This window comes from Triturus cristatus, chromosome 1_2, assembly GCF_964204655.1.
Source record: "Triturus cristatus chromosome 1_2, aTriCri1.1, whole genome shotgun sequence".
NCBI lineage: Eukaryota > Metazoa > Chordata > Amphibia > Caudata > Salamandridae > Triturus > Triturus cristatus.
In genome coordinates, this window is record NC_140580.1 from 818,475,761 (window position 1) to 818,489,318 (window position 13,558).

Below are 13,558 nucleotides of genomic sequence, written 5' to 3' on the forward strand. Positions count from 1 at the left end.
CTCCAAGGGAGATTCTTCCGTCTTCCAAAGGTAGTGAACGTCGAAGGACCAGGATTCTTCTTGTAAAGCGTCGTCCAGGGTTTTCCACTTTGCAATGGCAAGGTTTCCTATCTTATACTGAAGATAGGGGTGAGACTAGCTCTATGACCACTCCTCTGGGAGGGTCAGGGTAGGGGGTGGTTACACCCACTTCCCTTTGTCCAGTTTTGCGCCAGAGCAGGGACAGGTAGCCCATGAACCGGTTTGAGCCGGCATATGCACAGAGGAGCCTACTGCTCCCCCAGTGCAGGACTTCAAAGCACTCTAGGAGTGCACCCACCCAGCTCCAATACACTAAATCTTGTCTGGAAGGTAGTGACACCTCCCTGTGACAGGACGCCTATTGTTGGGCCCTCCTCCACTGCGAGTTTCAGTCAGCAGCAGGAGGGCAGCCCAGTGTCTGTGCTGGTGGCATCCATTTTGTGATGCCAGGGCTCTTTCAGATTTCTACAGTGTTACCACAGTAGGTACATGTCCTCCCCTCTAGAAGGGTGGGATCATACTCCCACACCAGTTACTGGTGTGGGGTTATGATTCCAAGATGTTTGACACCAAACACGACATGTTTTGATGCAGTCGTTCCAAAGTTAGCATTAACCGGGAGGTTATAATGCACTTAAGAGTATATGGTTTAACCGCATCCACAAACAGCCACAAGGAATAGACCCTGCCAGCTGCAGAGGGGTCCTGCTCATGCAGAGGCACCCCCTCACAAAGTAAACCAAGCACCCTGCCCTCAGGATTGATAGGGCCTGCCTTAGGGGTGACTGATAGGTTTATATGTGTGTGTATGGTGAGATATAGGAACCTATACCTCAGCGAGGAGTGCTAACACTACCTCACCCAGGCTGCAGTGGCAGGCCTGTGGTGTCAGATTTAGTCTGCTTCCCAGGGGAGGCATAATACATGCTTCAGCCCCTGGTAGGCCTGTGAAGTAGCTATGCCCTTGGTACCTAAGGTACCATATACTAGGGTCTCATAAGGTACCACAGTATCCAATCACTAGTGCATCTAATATGCACTCCAGTCATTTAAGGAAGTAAGCAGATAGGCGGGGGTCCTGGATAGCAGGATCCCAGCCAGACTAGTCAAAAACCATTCAAACACCAGGAAAAAAGTGGGGGCAACCATGCAGTCAGATTCCACCTTCCTACATACGGCAAGAACCAGACAAGCAAGATAGCGAGTTAAGTCTACCACAAATTGAGATGGTACCCTCCAGCATAGAGACTCCAGTACCTAAAATTGCATTAAGTTCAGAATGACTGCCTAACCACTTATCAGAACTCATGCTGATTGCCTTTTAAAGAAAGGAGCGTCAACTTCAGTAATTTACGGCTTGAAGAGAATTATTGTGATTTATGGCTTTAGGACTTTAAGCGTGACATGATTTGATGTATGACCTAAAGTGACTAATGGCTTGAATTATAGCTTAAGGAATATGTGAATTGATTTATGGCCGGATTAGGATGTGTGATATATGACCCACTGCCTGCGAGCAGCCATAAATTTGGGATTGAATTGCGGCCTTTATGTCCAAACACGAAGGTGTTGGCTTTGTTTACCACGTAGGGGAAGTGGAAGGAGTGCCAGTGTTAACAATAACTCCAAAAGAGGGCTGATCCACATCTCACTAACGAGTAGTGTTGCACTTGTATTTCAAATTCCGCTAGCTGCAACTTGCATGACATTTTCTTCTGCTCCTTAGTTTACCTTCACACTGCACTTTAGACATTTTGAGCTTATCATAACATGTCTGACTATTACTGGAATTTGTACCTGCTTGTCATGAGCAAGATGTATTTTCTTTTCTGGTATTTGGAACTCAGACTTAATTGATCAATTCTGCCTGCTTATCCGCGTACCTTGGATATGCCTGTTTATGAATTGGGGCATCAATAACAAGGTGATGAATGGAATGCTTGAATTAATATCAGCCTCTGGCAATCACTCGGGCACATCCCAATCCATAATTTTTCCATCGATGTCACCTCAGTTTGGATCCAACCAAATGCTAATTATTCTTGACCTTGCTCCAATGGGATCAGTCCAGTAGGAGCTACTAGGCCAGGTCCTGCCTGAACGAGAACAGAAGCAAACCAAGACCTGTTTCGTACGTATTAGGGATCATCAGCCACATTTAGCTTAGTTCCAGTTACACAGAGCACACTCACCACTTTTTTGTACACTTTATTGTCTCACGCTCTCGACAGACCCTTTGGAAAAACAGCTTGCACTTCCAGCCACAATGGAGAGATGGTCCTTTGTCAGTCTCAGGGTAGATGGTGGAAGGTGCGGCCGGGAAAATAGGAAGGGTAAGGCGTATCTCCTGCAAAAGATCTTTAGGACCCACCTGTCCAATGTTATTGCCTACCAACCTGGCAAGAATCAGTAGATTCTACCGCTCACCAGGTGGCTGTGCTTCTATAAGGGTATGCTAAAGAGGTTTGGCAGGTGGGGCTGCAGGACATGAGGTAGACTGAGCAACCCTACGACCTCGGCCATGGGGACAATGGGCATCACAGCCTCAAGTGTGAAACAGCTGAAATGTGAAGTAGCAGAGTTCACTGTGGAGGATGGACAGGCTAGCAGTACATCGGCAACTCTACCAAAGCCACAAAAGGAGAGTTTGAACTGGTGTGGTTGGCAGGGTGGGGTCGACAGGCCCAGAGAGCAACCATTAGCCCTGCTCTCTTTACAAAACTCAAGAGCAGAATCATTCTGTGTCCCCAAAGAAATGAGTTCCATCACAGGGCATGTCTATCAGGGACAGTAAAGACTCATCGCTGGAGAACCCAGTTGATCCCAGCCATGCATAGAGGCGAATAGCAACACTGGTGCCAATAACCCGTCCAATGAAATCAGTGGTGTTCAAGCACCACCCACAAAATTATATTTTGATTGCTATAAAGGAGCCAGAGCCGTGGAAGGGCGCAGAACTAAATGGTCTATCAATATAATTTTTATAAAGGAACAGCAAATAAAATGATCACCCATATTCGGAAAATGTCTGAAGCGGCTAAAGCCGATGGGATACCACCTTACAATCTCCGACTGATCATGGTCGTATTAATCCACAAAACAGGTAAAAATCCCATCAACAGTGATTCATACAGGCTCATATCGTTACCGAAAGCAGAAAACAAGATGATCATGAAGGTGTCAGCTATCCTACTGAGGAAGTAACTGGAACACTAGTGTGCCAGAATCAATCCAGATGCATGCCGCATAGGATCATCCAACTTATTATAAGACACCTCTTTGGATGTTTGCCATACATGAAAGATGTGCAGGAGTCAACTGCAGTGCTGTCACTCAATGCCACCAAGGCATTTAACACTCCCAAGTAGCCATATATGTTTGGAGTAGTGACCGCCATCGGATTCGGACCCAAGTACATGGCATGGCTGAGACTACTCTATACTGAGGCGATGGCCTGAGTGAGGTTCAATGGGACAATGTCGGACATTTGTACTGGAGAGGGAGCATGGTAGGATGCCTGCTCTCAGCCATGGTCTTGCGCTGGTGCTGGATCCCTGGGCACACTGGGTGTGAAGGGACATGCTAATTAGGTTTGAGGTGGGAGAGCACATGGGACGTCTGGATATTGTTGTATCCTCCTCTATTTAGTGAAGCCTGAAACAACAATTTATTATCGGCTCCAATTCTTTCCAATATTTGGTAGGTATCCAGGCTACCACATAAATTGGGCGAAGTCATTATTATACCGGTTGGCATGGTCGCCACCAAAACATTTTCAGTGCCCATTCACTATTTGCATGGAGGGCTTACAATACTTGATTCTTTAGTCCTAAACTGCACAAGGCGTTAAACAAATTCAAGGAGGACGTAAAACACTGACAGTCATTGCATTGTCCCTTCTTGGTTGGACGACTATGTTCAAGTTTAATGTGTTGTCAAAATGTATTTGCTATGTGCTTCAAAACAGACATTAAAAAATATTATTGGGCCTCTCAGTTGGTAGCGAAGACGAATGGGCCCTCCCCTCACTGAATGGGCCCTCCCCTCACTGGATGAGCCCTCCCTTAGCATCAACAGACATGCATTGGAGCCTCGGTGCTGCCCCTACATGCTATACAAGAATCAATACAGAACTGCCTTACCCCTGCATACACAATCAGCAATGAAAGCATGGGAGAAAATCACTAGGTATCTGAGATGGGGCATCTTGACAAAAGAGACTTCCCTGTGGGAGAGCAACCTACTGAAAGAAATCAGCAGCCGCAGGGGGTTCCAGAAGCGGACATATTTGGAATAAGCGAATTAGGAGGTATTTGGGAAGATGACAGGACTATCCCCCTAGAGATGCTTAAGAGTGTATGATCTGGCTAATACTGAAAAATATAAATTTCATAAGGGCACTTGCAGCCCACATCCCGTAGGAAATTCATATAGAAGATTCCTCTCCATTAGTGGATAGGATTCTCTTCTACAGAAAGCAATATCCTTAAAATATAAGAAGATGAAAAATGTGAACCTGGGGGATTTACACGATGAGAAAAGGGAGGAGTCAAACCGTTCCACAGAGAAGTGTCAATCCGGGTGGGAGTTGGGCTGTTGCAATGGAAAATTCTACATTGATCGCATCTAACAAGAAAAGACCATGCTAAGATGGTTGGGGCTGATACGGATGGGCGAGCTAGTGGCTAAAGACAGGTAGGTATTTTCAGGCTCACTATAGAGTTTTCTGAACTGGCACCTTTCTGGAAGGGTGCTGGGGATTGCTTGACACACCAAAAGGAATTCTCTGCAGAGTCTAACAGTAAACTATTCAGGTTGAACATATGGGAATAAGTGGCCTTGTAGAGATACCAGAACAAATTTTCCAGATTAAGGAAGATGAAACATTTGGATGCAGATTTTGCTCTCGAATTAGAGAAATGGAAAAAAGACATGTCCTGGTGTATTGTTGCAAAGAGTATATTTAAGAAGAACCGGGATGCCTGAAAAAATTGAAAGAATATGATTGCCGTAGGAAGCATACAGGGGTTTCTCATGAGCTTTCTAGATATAGAATTGTGGTGCATAAAAGTATCATGGGAAGAGCTTTCCATGTAGTCATTTGTTGTAGATAAGATTACTATAATGTACACCAGTTCCCTGTTTACTATGATAATGAACGTGTATTGAAACAGGAAGGTGTGGCTATACTTTCTGCACCTGTTCATCAAAAATATATATTTAAAAAATATATAAAAATGACGCAGAACTGTCTGGCAGTGCAGTGTTGTGGATTGGTACGCCAGGATGCAGTGCAATGGCCCAGCAACTCAAAGATACAGCTGACTAAGGTGGGTTGATCTCAGCAGACTGCAGGTGCAGTGGGACGAGTTAATGTACCCAGGAAGAACCGCAGTATGGTGGGTTAATGTTCCTAGGATGAGGTACAGTGGTTTAACTCATTACCGAGGCCTATTATAAATAAATCCCAACCTACATGCTGCGAGAAAATCATCCTTTTGCCCTGATCACCTCCATTTTTAGGTCGAGCATTCGAGGACTTTTGTATATACTTTAGTATATACTTTAGTAAATACTTTAGTAAATACTTCAATGTGTATGTACTTTGTGGGCTCTGGAGATCAGCCCTAGGACTTGTCTGCTTCCGCTCAGGGACTTTTTTTCTGTTCAACTGCCTCTACTTGATAGAAAAGACTAGCAGAGGTCAGTAAAGTACCAGAATTGCTTTCTGCTGAGGGACATTCTTTTTTTAATTTTTCTGGCAACTGCCTCTATTTAACTTTCTTGATAGAGAATGACCAGCATAAGTCAGTAAAATACCAGAATCACTTTAGCATTCTCTAGATTCCAGTCCATTGAAATGGTCTTCCAGGAGCACCCGTAAACAATAATTTTTTTTTCAAATCTTGTAAGTTCAGATATATGACCACCGAAGGCCCTGCTTTTATATTAAAAACAGAGCTTTGGACTATACCATTTCCCGCTGAAAGGCAATATTTCTCTCCATGTGTTCCCATACCTGGCGTGTAACGCATTTAGATGCTTACTTTCCCTCCATGTTAAAGAACAGTAGATGTTTCAGCACCCAGGCTAATGTGCTGCATAGCTAAATACATATAAGGTCCCAGAGGTGAGACCGATTGCATTGCAAATGCTTGTTTTGCTTGTCACTGGTGGTAACGGACTCTGATCGTGCCCTAGGCTCTGTTAACCAGACCCAGAACTCTGAGAAAAAAGGTATATGGTGATAAGGTGTAATTACAATTGATATGACAACCTACCTGTATGCCCCTAGTGTATGGTAGTTCATGTAGGTTTAGAGGCCCAGCAGCTTTAATGCCCTTAAGTGTGCACTGCTGAGTTGCCTGCTGTCATTTAAAGGCAGCCCTGCCTTGCAGGCTGCTTTTAAAAGTAAATTATATGCGAATTCAATGTTGGAATTAAAGGTACTTCCAAAGTCTTAAACTACCTTATTTTTACATATGTCACCCGTAAGGTCACCCCTAGGTGCCCCAGGAGTGGGGTGCTTGGTAAATATAAGCAGGGACATTTTAAAAGATGTTTTATACGTCCTGGTTTGGAAAATCTTCCAATTTCGTTTTTCTCCATTGTAGCACAATTGGCTCCATAGGTTAAGGTGGGAATACTTTAATGATGTATAACTATTGATAGAAGTGAGGAAATAATGTATTTCAAAGTATCAAAATGATAGTTATAATAAACTCAACAACTTGCTACTGTTGGATCTATTATAACTATCACAGAAAATAAGTTACAGAACGTGTTTTTCTGATGAGCCTAAATCCAGCTTTCCAGCAGCCCTTCTCTGATTGGCCAGCCTCTACTGGGTTTAGCCAAGCTGCCCTAATGAGGTTTAAAGTGGCCAGAGTTGAGAGAAAGGAAGCCTTTGGTGGGAGGAGAGTTGCAGAGCAAAAGCAGGATGGAGTGGAGTAGCCAAACTGGTCTTCAAAGAGGGAATGACAGTCAGGACAGTGCACACTCTCACATCCTGCCACCCCAGCCAGGTACTTGCCCCCAGTAATTAGATTAGCAGAGGGCTGGATGGAAAGTGTTAGGGAATCTTAGCCATGCCAGTGGGATGGCTTAGCCAGATCTTAATCTCCAGGAGTGAGTTTCTCCATGTTAGATTTTGGCAGAAAAGGGCTTTCTGGGTCAAGAATATGCCACACTGTGGAGGAAGTGGTCGTGCCTAAGGGTGACACCCAGCACCCCACTGGTCAGGGGTGCCCCCCTGCTTGTAGCCCAGGAACACAGGATAAAAATGGGACAGATGCCCAGCAACCCAGATCCCTGCCCGAAACAAGAAGAAGAAGGGCTTCCCTGCTGGAACCTGGCCTGCACCCCAAAGGATTGCACTCTAGATGACTGCATCTATTGCACACTGTGGAACTACAGCCCTATGGACCTTCGCTAGATGAAAAAATGAAAATGCAATGCAACTCTAGTGCCTTGTGAGTCAAAATTACCATTGCAACTCATCAGGCATACATTATGAAATGTGCAACAACGCATGTGGAAAGAGGCCCGATCCATGCTATCTGCGCTGTGGATTCCCCCAGGACGACTATATACATTTGGTGTGGCTATGCCCGAGGGTAGTGCTGTTCTGGAGAGAAGTCTACAAGGCTATACATGGTATCACTGGTCATAAGCCAACCTATTCCCCCTTCACCCATGCATCCATCGACTCAAGGATGCACCCACCGCCAACCTAGCCACTTCTGTGTCTTCTCATGGGTCCCTCAACAGGATCATCATTCAAACAATCTCCAAACCCATGCACTCCATCCATTTACCAACTCATTGATTGCTTTAACCCAGAGGGTCTGCTCATGCATCCACTCCTTAATCCACCACAGTTCCATTGACATGTCACCTGACCCAACTATCCTTCCAACCCAATGTTTAATTATAAGCGGACATGTGCATCCATTCGTTTTTCAGTCTATCTATTCATTCGCCCCCACACCTATCTAGCCAACTCCCCAGGTTTCCATTCATTCATTCATCTACTCACACAAACGCAGACATGCCTAACTTTTCCAACACTTCTCACATGCATCCACCTATTCAGCTACCCAATCACCTGCTCAAGTATCACATTCCCCACCCAGGCATCAGTTATGCTATAAGGAGTCCATTACACATCCAGGTATAAAACCTTCTAACGCCACTGTTGTGCTGAATGACTGCACTATTAGCACGAGGACGCTTGCTATGGGGTTTAAGAATGTGCAAACACCCTGGCATGGATACGGTTGGCTACACCTGGACGATGAGCCCTTCCGTCGTAGTTTCATTTTATTTTGTTGGATGGCCGCCAGACAATGGCACAGGTCAGTCCACTGGGAACATTAAGTTAGCAGGAGGGAAAAGCTCCAAGTGTCACACATTTGGTTGCAGAAAGTCAATCATATCTACAATGATAGTATGGGAATGTCAATCTGAAAACTTAGCAGCTATACGTTTCTCGTTGCTCAAATGGGTGTCATTTCTGATATTTATATATTTCCCTCGTCTTCATTGCTTGATTTTGCTCGGTGAAAGTATCACTTATAGTTGTTGAATGTCACTCATAATTACACTGAAATTATCAAAATGTCATAAATGGCAATTTGAAACCTTGCCAGCTATGCTACTGCACTCGTTCATACCGCTGGGTGAGCACCCTTTTTAGCCATGGCCTCTGTCAAAGAGGCTCCAGGCTCTGGTATTGTACTTCTGTCTGAACTTGTGCTAAATTTATAGTTCGAAAGGACAAGTAAAGTAGTTGACAGTTTGTTAGGTAAATGGTGTTTTAGCCACGCCTAGTACTTGTCGAGGACCCTTAAGGTTACCTGTAACTGTTCTAGCCAGTCTTTCCAAGTTACCCAGGTTTTCGCCCGATTAGCGGCTCCAGTGTTTCTTTTCCTTTGCATTCTGGAACGGGTAGTCTTATTGATCACATTAGAAAACTGTGACTACAAGTGGAAGAATGTCACAAAACTTGTGACTGAAGAAGCTGGTCACGCAAGGATCAGGGAAATGTGGCAGTTTGGGCTAGAAAGTGATCATTAGAAGCTGTATCCTAACCCTCTAATTAAGAGTCAGCTCTGTACCGGTGACCAGTTGGCCTCCGGTTTGCAGGCCATCCATAGTGATCAAAAATGTCTCCAAGCCTCTGATCAAGAGCCTATCACAATACTACTGATCAAGGGCGTTCCCTTAGTAGCCATACCATACCGGTGACGTTTCGTAACGCTGATTGACAACCTCCCACTATTTCTTATAACTTTTTAATACTGCTTTCTGTCTCCTTTACAAACTGGTGCACGAGAGGTAAGGCACACCGATCAGGACTGTGGCCCCATGCTTTAAATGTTTAGAGAAAAAAACCATCTCTGTAAATTATATGACCCAATCGGCTATTTTGAAACTTTAATACAAAAAGGATTCAGATGCTCTATGAAATAAATAGGTTAATAGGAAGAAAACTACACACTTTCCGTAAATCCTTTTCAGAATGTTGTTCACCAGCAAATGATTTTGTCTTTCACTGGAAGACCATTTTGAGAACTGGCCTATTCACCTTCCCCAGTAAAAGATTGTGTAAAACAAACTGCATTGCAGGATGCAGAAATGAAGTCTACCTCTAAGCACTTCGTACAATAAAATTTCAGGGGCATCAAACCTCTAAATAGATCTAAAACATTTGGAACTCTTCAGAAATCCTGCCTTGAAGAAACTGAGACCGAGAAGACCGTGAACAAACCGTGTTTGTGAGAAACGCAGAATCATTCTTTTTGCGCTGTTTGAATTATATTTAAATATGTGAAGGCTTCTCTTCTGGTGCATACAAAACCTGGTTCTTCCAGTCCAGCGGTTATATGACCAATATCATCAGGGCATGAACATGACCTCAATACTGTCAATAGTTAAGAGGTGAAAGGAAAGCTGTTAGCTAAAGCAGACAACCAGGACTTGAGTTTTACTCCTAATGCCAATTTGCTGTACTACCATTTGCTCATTATGAACAACACTAAAAACACATTTAGTGGAAATATGAAAGTTGCTCATTAGATGGAGGAATGTGGCAAAGGCAGCAACTACAAAGTTAAGTAGAGAATGCAGCGCAATTGCAGAATTTGCAAGGTTCTGCATGCAGACACGGCAGAGGTTCCATCAGTGCCTGGGCCATCAAACTGAATCGGAGCTGACATGAGGTACTCCGTTGCCCCAGGGCAGGGTTAGATCTGTCGAGAGAACAGCAAAAGTGTGTTGTGCCACCATGGGGTAGCACCGCTTCTTCCATACTGCTGTCGTCTTCTAGTTAGATCAAGATTATCACCCATTAGGAGAGAACAAATGCCTCTCGTACCAAATATGGGAGGTTTTTAGCAGAGTTTTTCCATTCCTGTTTATCGAGGGACATTTCTTTACTACTGATCAATAGCCTCTTACTAATACTGACAGTGAACTGCCCCCATACTTCTGATCAGGTGTTACGCGGTGTGCTTTATCTAGTCGGTGCAAAAACAACAGTTGATGGACAGAATGCAGAACAATGTCATACATTCACGCCAGTACAGAGATCTGGGCCTAAATCCATCGTTTTTTTGCTCACCATGGGCATGGAGAGCACGGGACCCACGTCTGGGCATACCCGTCCCACTCGGGGTGACAAATGCACTTGTCCCTTTAAAACATAGGTCTTCAAAGTGTGGGGCGCGCCCCCATGGGGGGCCGCAGCTTTACCTCAGGGGGGGGGCGCACTCCACTTCGCCATTTCACCTTCCATTGTTGCTTCCCACGTTGGAAGTACGTTTCCTGCCTGTGTTGCAGGCCCCCATCTCGAGTTAAGCCTCTCTCTGATTGGAGCATTCAGAACAGCCAATCAGCATGTAGTTCCTGCAACACTGATGTCCTCCATAGAAATGGACAGCAGTACAGATGCCAGGGAGTGCCGCGAATTTTGCATAAAAAAGCTGCAAAATACTTTAACTATGTGATAAAGCAGCGTTTCACCACAGCTGCCTTTTGCCTCCCGATTGCTTAACTTCATATCGGGTTGCTGACCTGCGCCTCGCTTTTGAAGCCTTCCCATGCAAGGTTATCATAGTTTGTAACCTCGCTGCTACTGCCTTTCGCTCCAAGGATTTCAAAACGGGTGCATTCTTCCTGAGGATTCCATTCAGCAGCAGGTAAGTCCGAAGAGTTGTTTTTAATTTTTTAAAGTCTCCTACCTTTGATTAAAGTCACTGGTGCTCATTTAAAATACTTTAGAGCGGAGTACACAAGCCTGAAATAGCACATATCATGAAATATGCCATCTGTCTTTCGTATGGCAAATAGAAATGCTTTCTTATTACATGTTTCTGCATCGTTGGAAGCCTATCTTCTTTATAAGCCAACTATGTTAACAACTCAATGGCTCTTGATGCTGCTAGAGAAGAAAGAGCCTGAGTTGTTTCCCCCTGAATCACTTATATCGCATATATGTCTGATGTAGATGTCCCCTAGGCCTCCTTGAAAATCTGTGGATGACCTTCTACCGGCGACACCTGGCCAAACTCCACATAATCACTGATTTTTCAATTGTATCAGAAAGCATGTTTTTCGGACCCCCTTTTCCTGATATCTTATCTAGGGGCAATGGTGTGGCACAACAGCCAGAGCTGCTGACTTTGGAGCTGGGGAACCAGATTCAGTTCTCAGCATCTGGGCAAATCACTTAATCTCCCTATGCTTACAAAAAATGAATGTGTCCTTGTGTAATGTGAAAGATGATCCTGTAAAGCGCGCCAATCCCTTTGGGTCATGTTTGTGCTATATAAAATTGTAAACAATATATTACAAATGTTTGTGAGCGCTCCAGTTTCCAAGTACCACTCAAAACTGGGGTCCTCATTTACACGCAAGTGCTGCAGCGCGGCACCGCAATCCCTTTGGCTGTGCCGTGCTGCAGCACTTTGACAGCACAGGGATGTGTCATATCTACAAGGATATAGTGGATCCCTTTGCTCTCACCTGCGCTGGCGCACAATTTACTGCCATGCGCCAATGCAGGCACCCTTGTACCATGGTGCAAGTATGCCTGCGTCACAGGGATGATTGTTTATGTGCAAGAAGGGACACCTGCACATAATCAATCTGAAATGGCATTTTTCAGCTTCTATGTATGCTGCATTAGCACACATAGAACTTGCAAACCGTCATTTTTTTTAAATGATTGTTTATGTGCAGGAAGGGACATCTTCCTGCACATAACCAATCACCGGAGGTGATTTCCTCTTTCTATGTGTGCTGCAAAATGCAGCATGCATGGAAAGAGATAAAAAATTAGGAGAAAAAAATAAATTTATCCTTGTTGTACATCCCTACGCCTCCCATGGGGAGGAGTAGCATTCAGATGCATTTCCAGGTTTACGTTTTTTTTGTAAATCTGGAAATGTGTCAGGTTCCATGGTTGTTGCGTGGGAACACCCACAGCAACACCCATGTAACACCCCTTTCCCTCAAAGTGCACCGTGTAAAGGGGCCGTTTTTACAAGGACAGGAAAAGCCACTCAGGGTGGCTTTTCCCATCCTTGTAAATATGGAGCAGCAAAATGCGCTGCCGGTGCATCACAAAAAGTGATGGGCTGGTGGCGCAAGAGGCTTGCAAATAATCCCCTGAAAGTGGAGCACAACCTCAGGATTGTAGTAGCAAGAATCCATCGACACATTGGCTGTCTCTTTGGTATACCTGTCTCAGTTTTGAAATGGTTTTTATTGATCTATGCAAAATGTTGTTTTATGCGTAAAAGAATGCACCATTGTAATTTTTTTTGTGCGCATCTTTTCTTGGAGACTTTTCATTTGTAATAAGCATCTGTCACCTAACCACAGGCAGTATAAAAACTGCAGCTTATTAAACTCTCTTGCTTTCATATTATTTGCCATATACGACCTGAACTCTGCAGATGGGAATGACTAGCAGTGATGCAGAGTGCCAGCTTCCAGAATTTGTTGTCAAGTGGTGATGGTAGAGGGGGGGGCTCGAAGTCTAAAAAAGTTTAGATGGGGGGCTCAGCCTAAAAAAGTTTGAAGACCTCTGCTTTAAAACGACATGAGTTGCAGTGCCATCACATTGCGGATGCCGAGATCTATTCTGCAGTCCCCTGCAGGTCTCACCCTCGGATTTCAGTAGTTTACATTAATTCGCAGAAAGAATAGAGGTTCGTCAATAATCATGTGGCAGAGTATCTGAGAATCCACCCTAATTCTTGTGACATACCCGTTTGCCTTGTGATATTTTGATGTGTAGATCACACAGTAGGAAGACATGGCCAGGATGCATCACAGGTGCAGCGCAAAACATTGCTGTGATGCAACCAGGCCACCTATACCACACTAGGTGGTACCACAAACACCAGAGTAAACTCTGTGTCTGTTATCTGGCGTCCTGCATCAAAGCGACAGAGTATGAAACTGATAAAAAAAAATAGTCTCTGATAGTCCCAATAAGAAACAAGCAGGTTTACAAAAACAACAACTA

At 44.4% G+C, this 13,558-nt stretch overlaps 1 protein-coding gene across 1 annotated transcript in view; it reads right to left on the reverse strand.

The window, feature by feature from the left end:
- Positions 1–13,558, reverse strand: part of NPHP4 (nephrocystin 4) — a 969,441-nt gene that overhangs the window by 767,218 nt on the left and 188,665 nt on the right. The gene's annotated exons all lie outside the window — the stretch shown is intronic.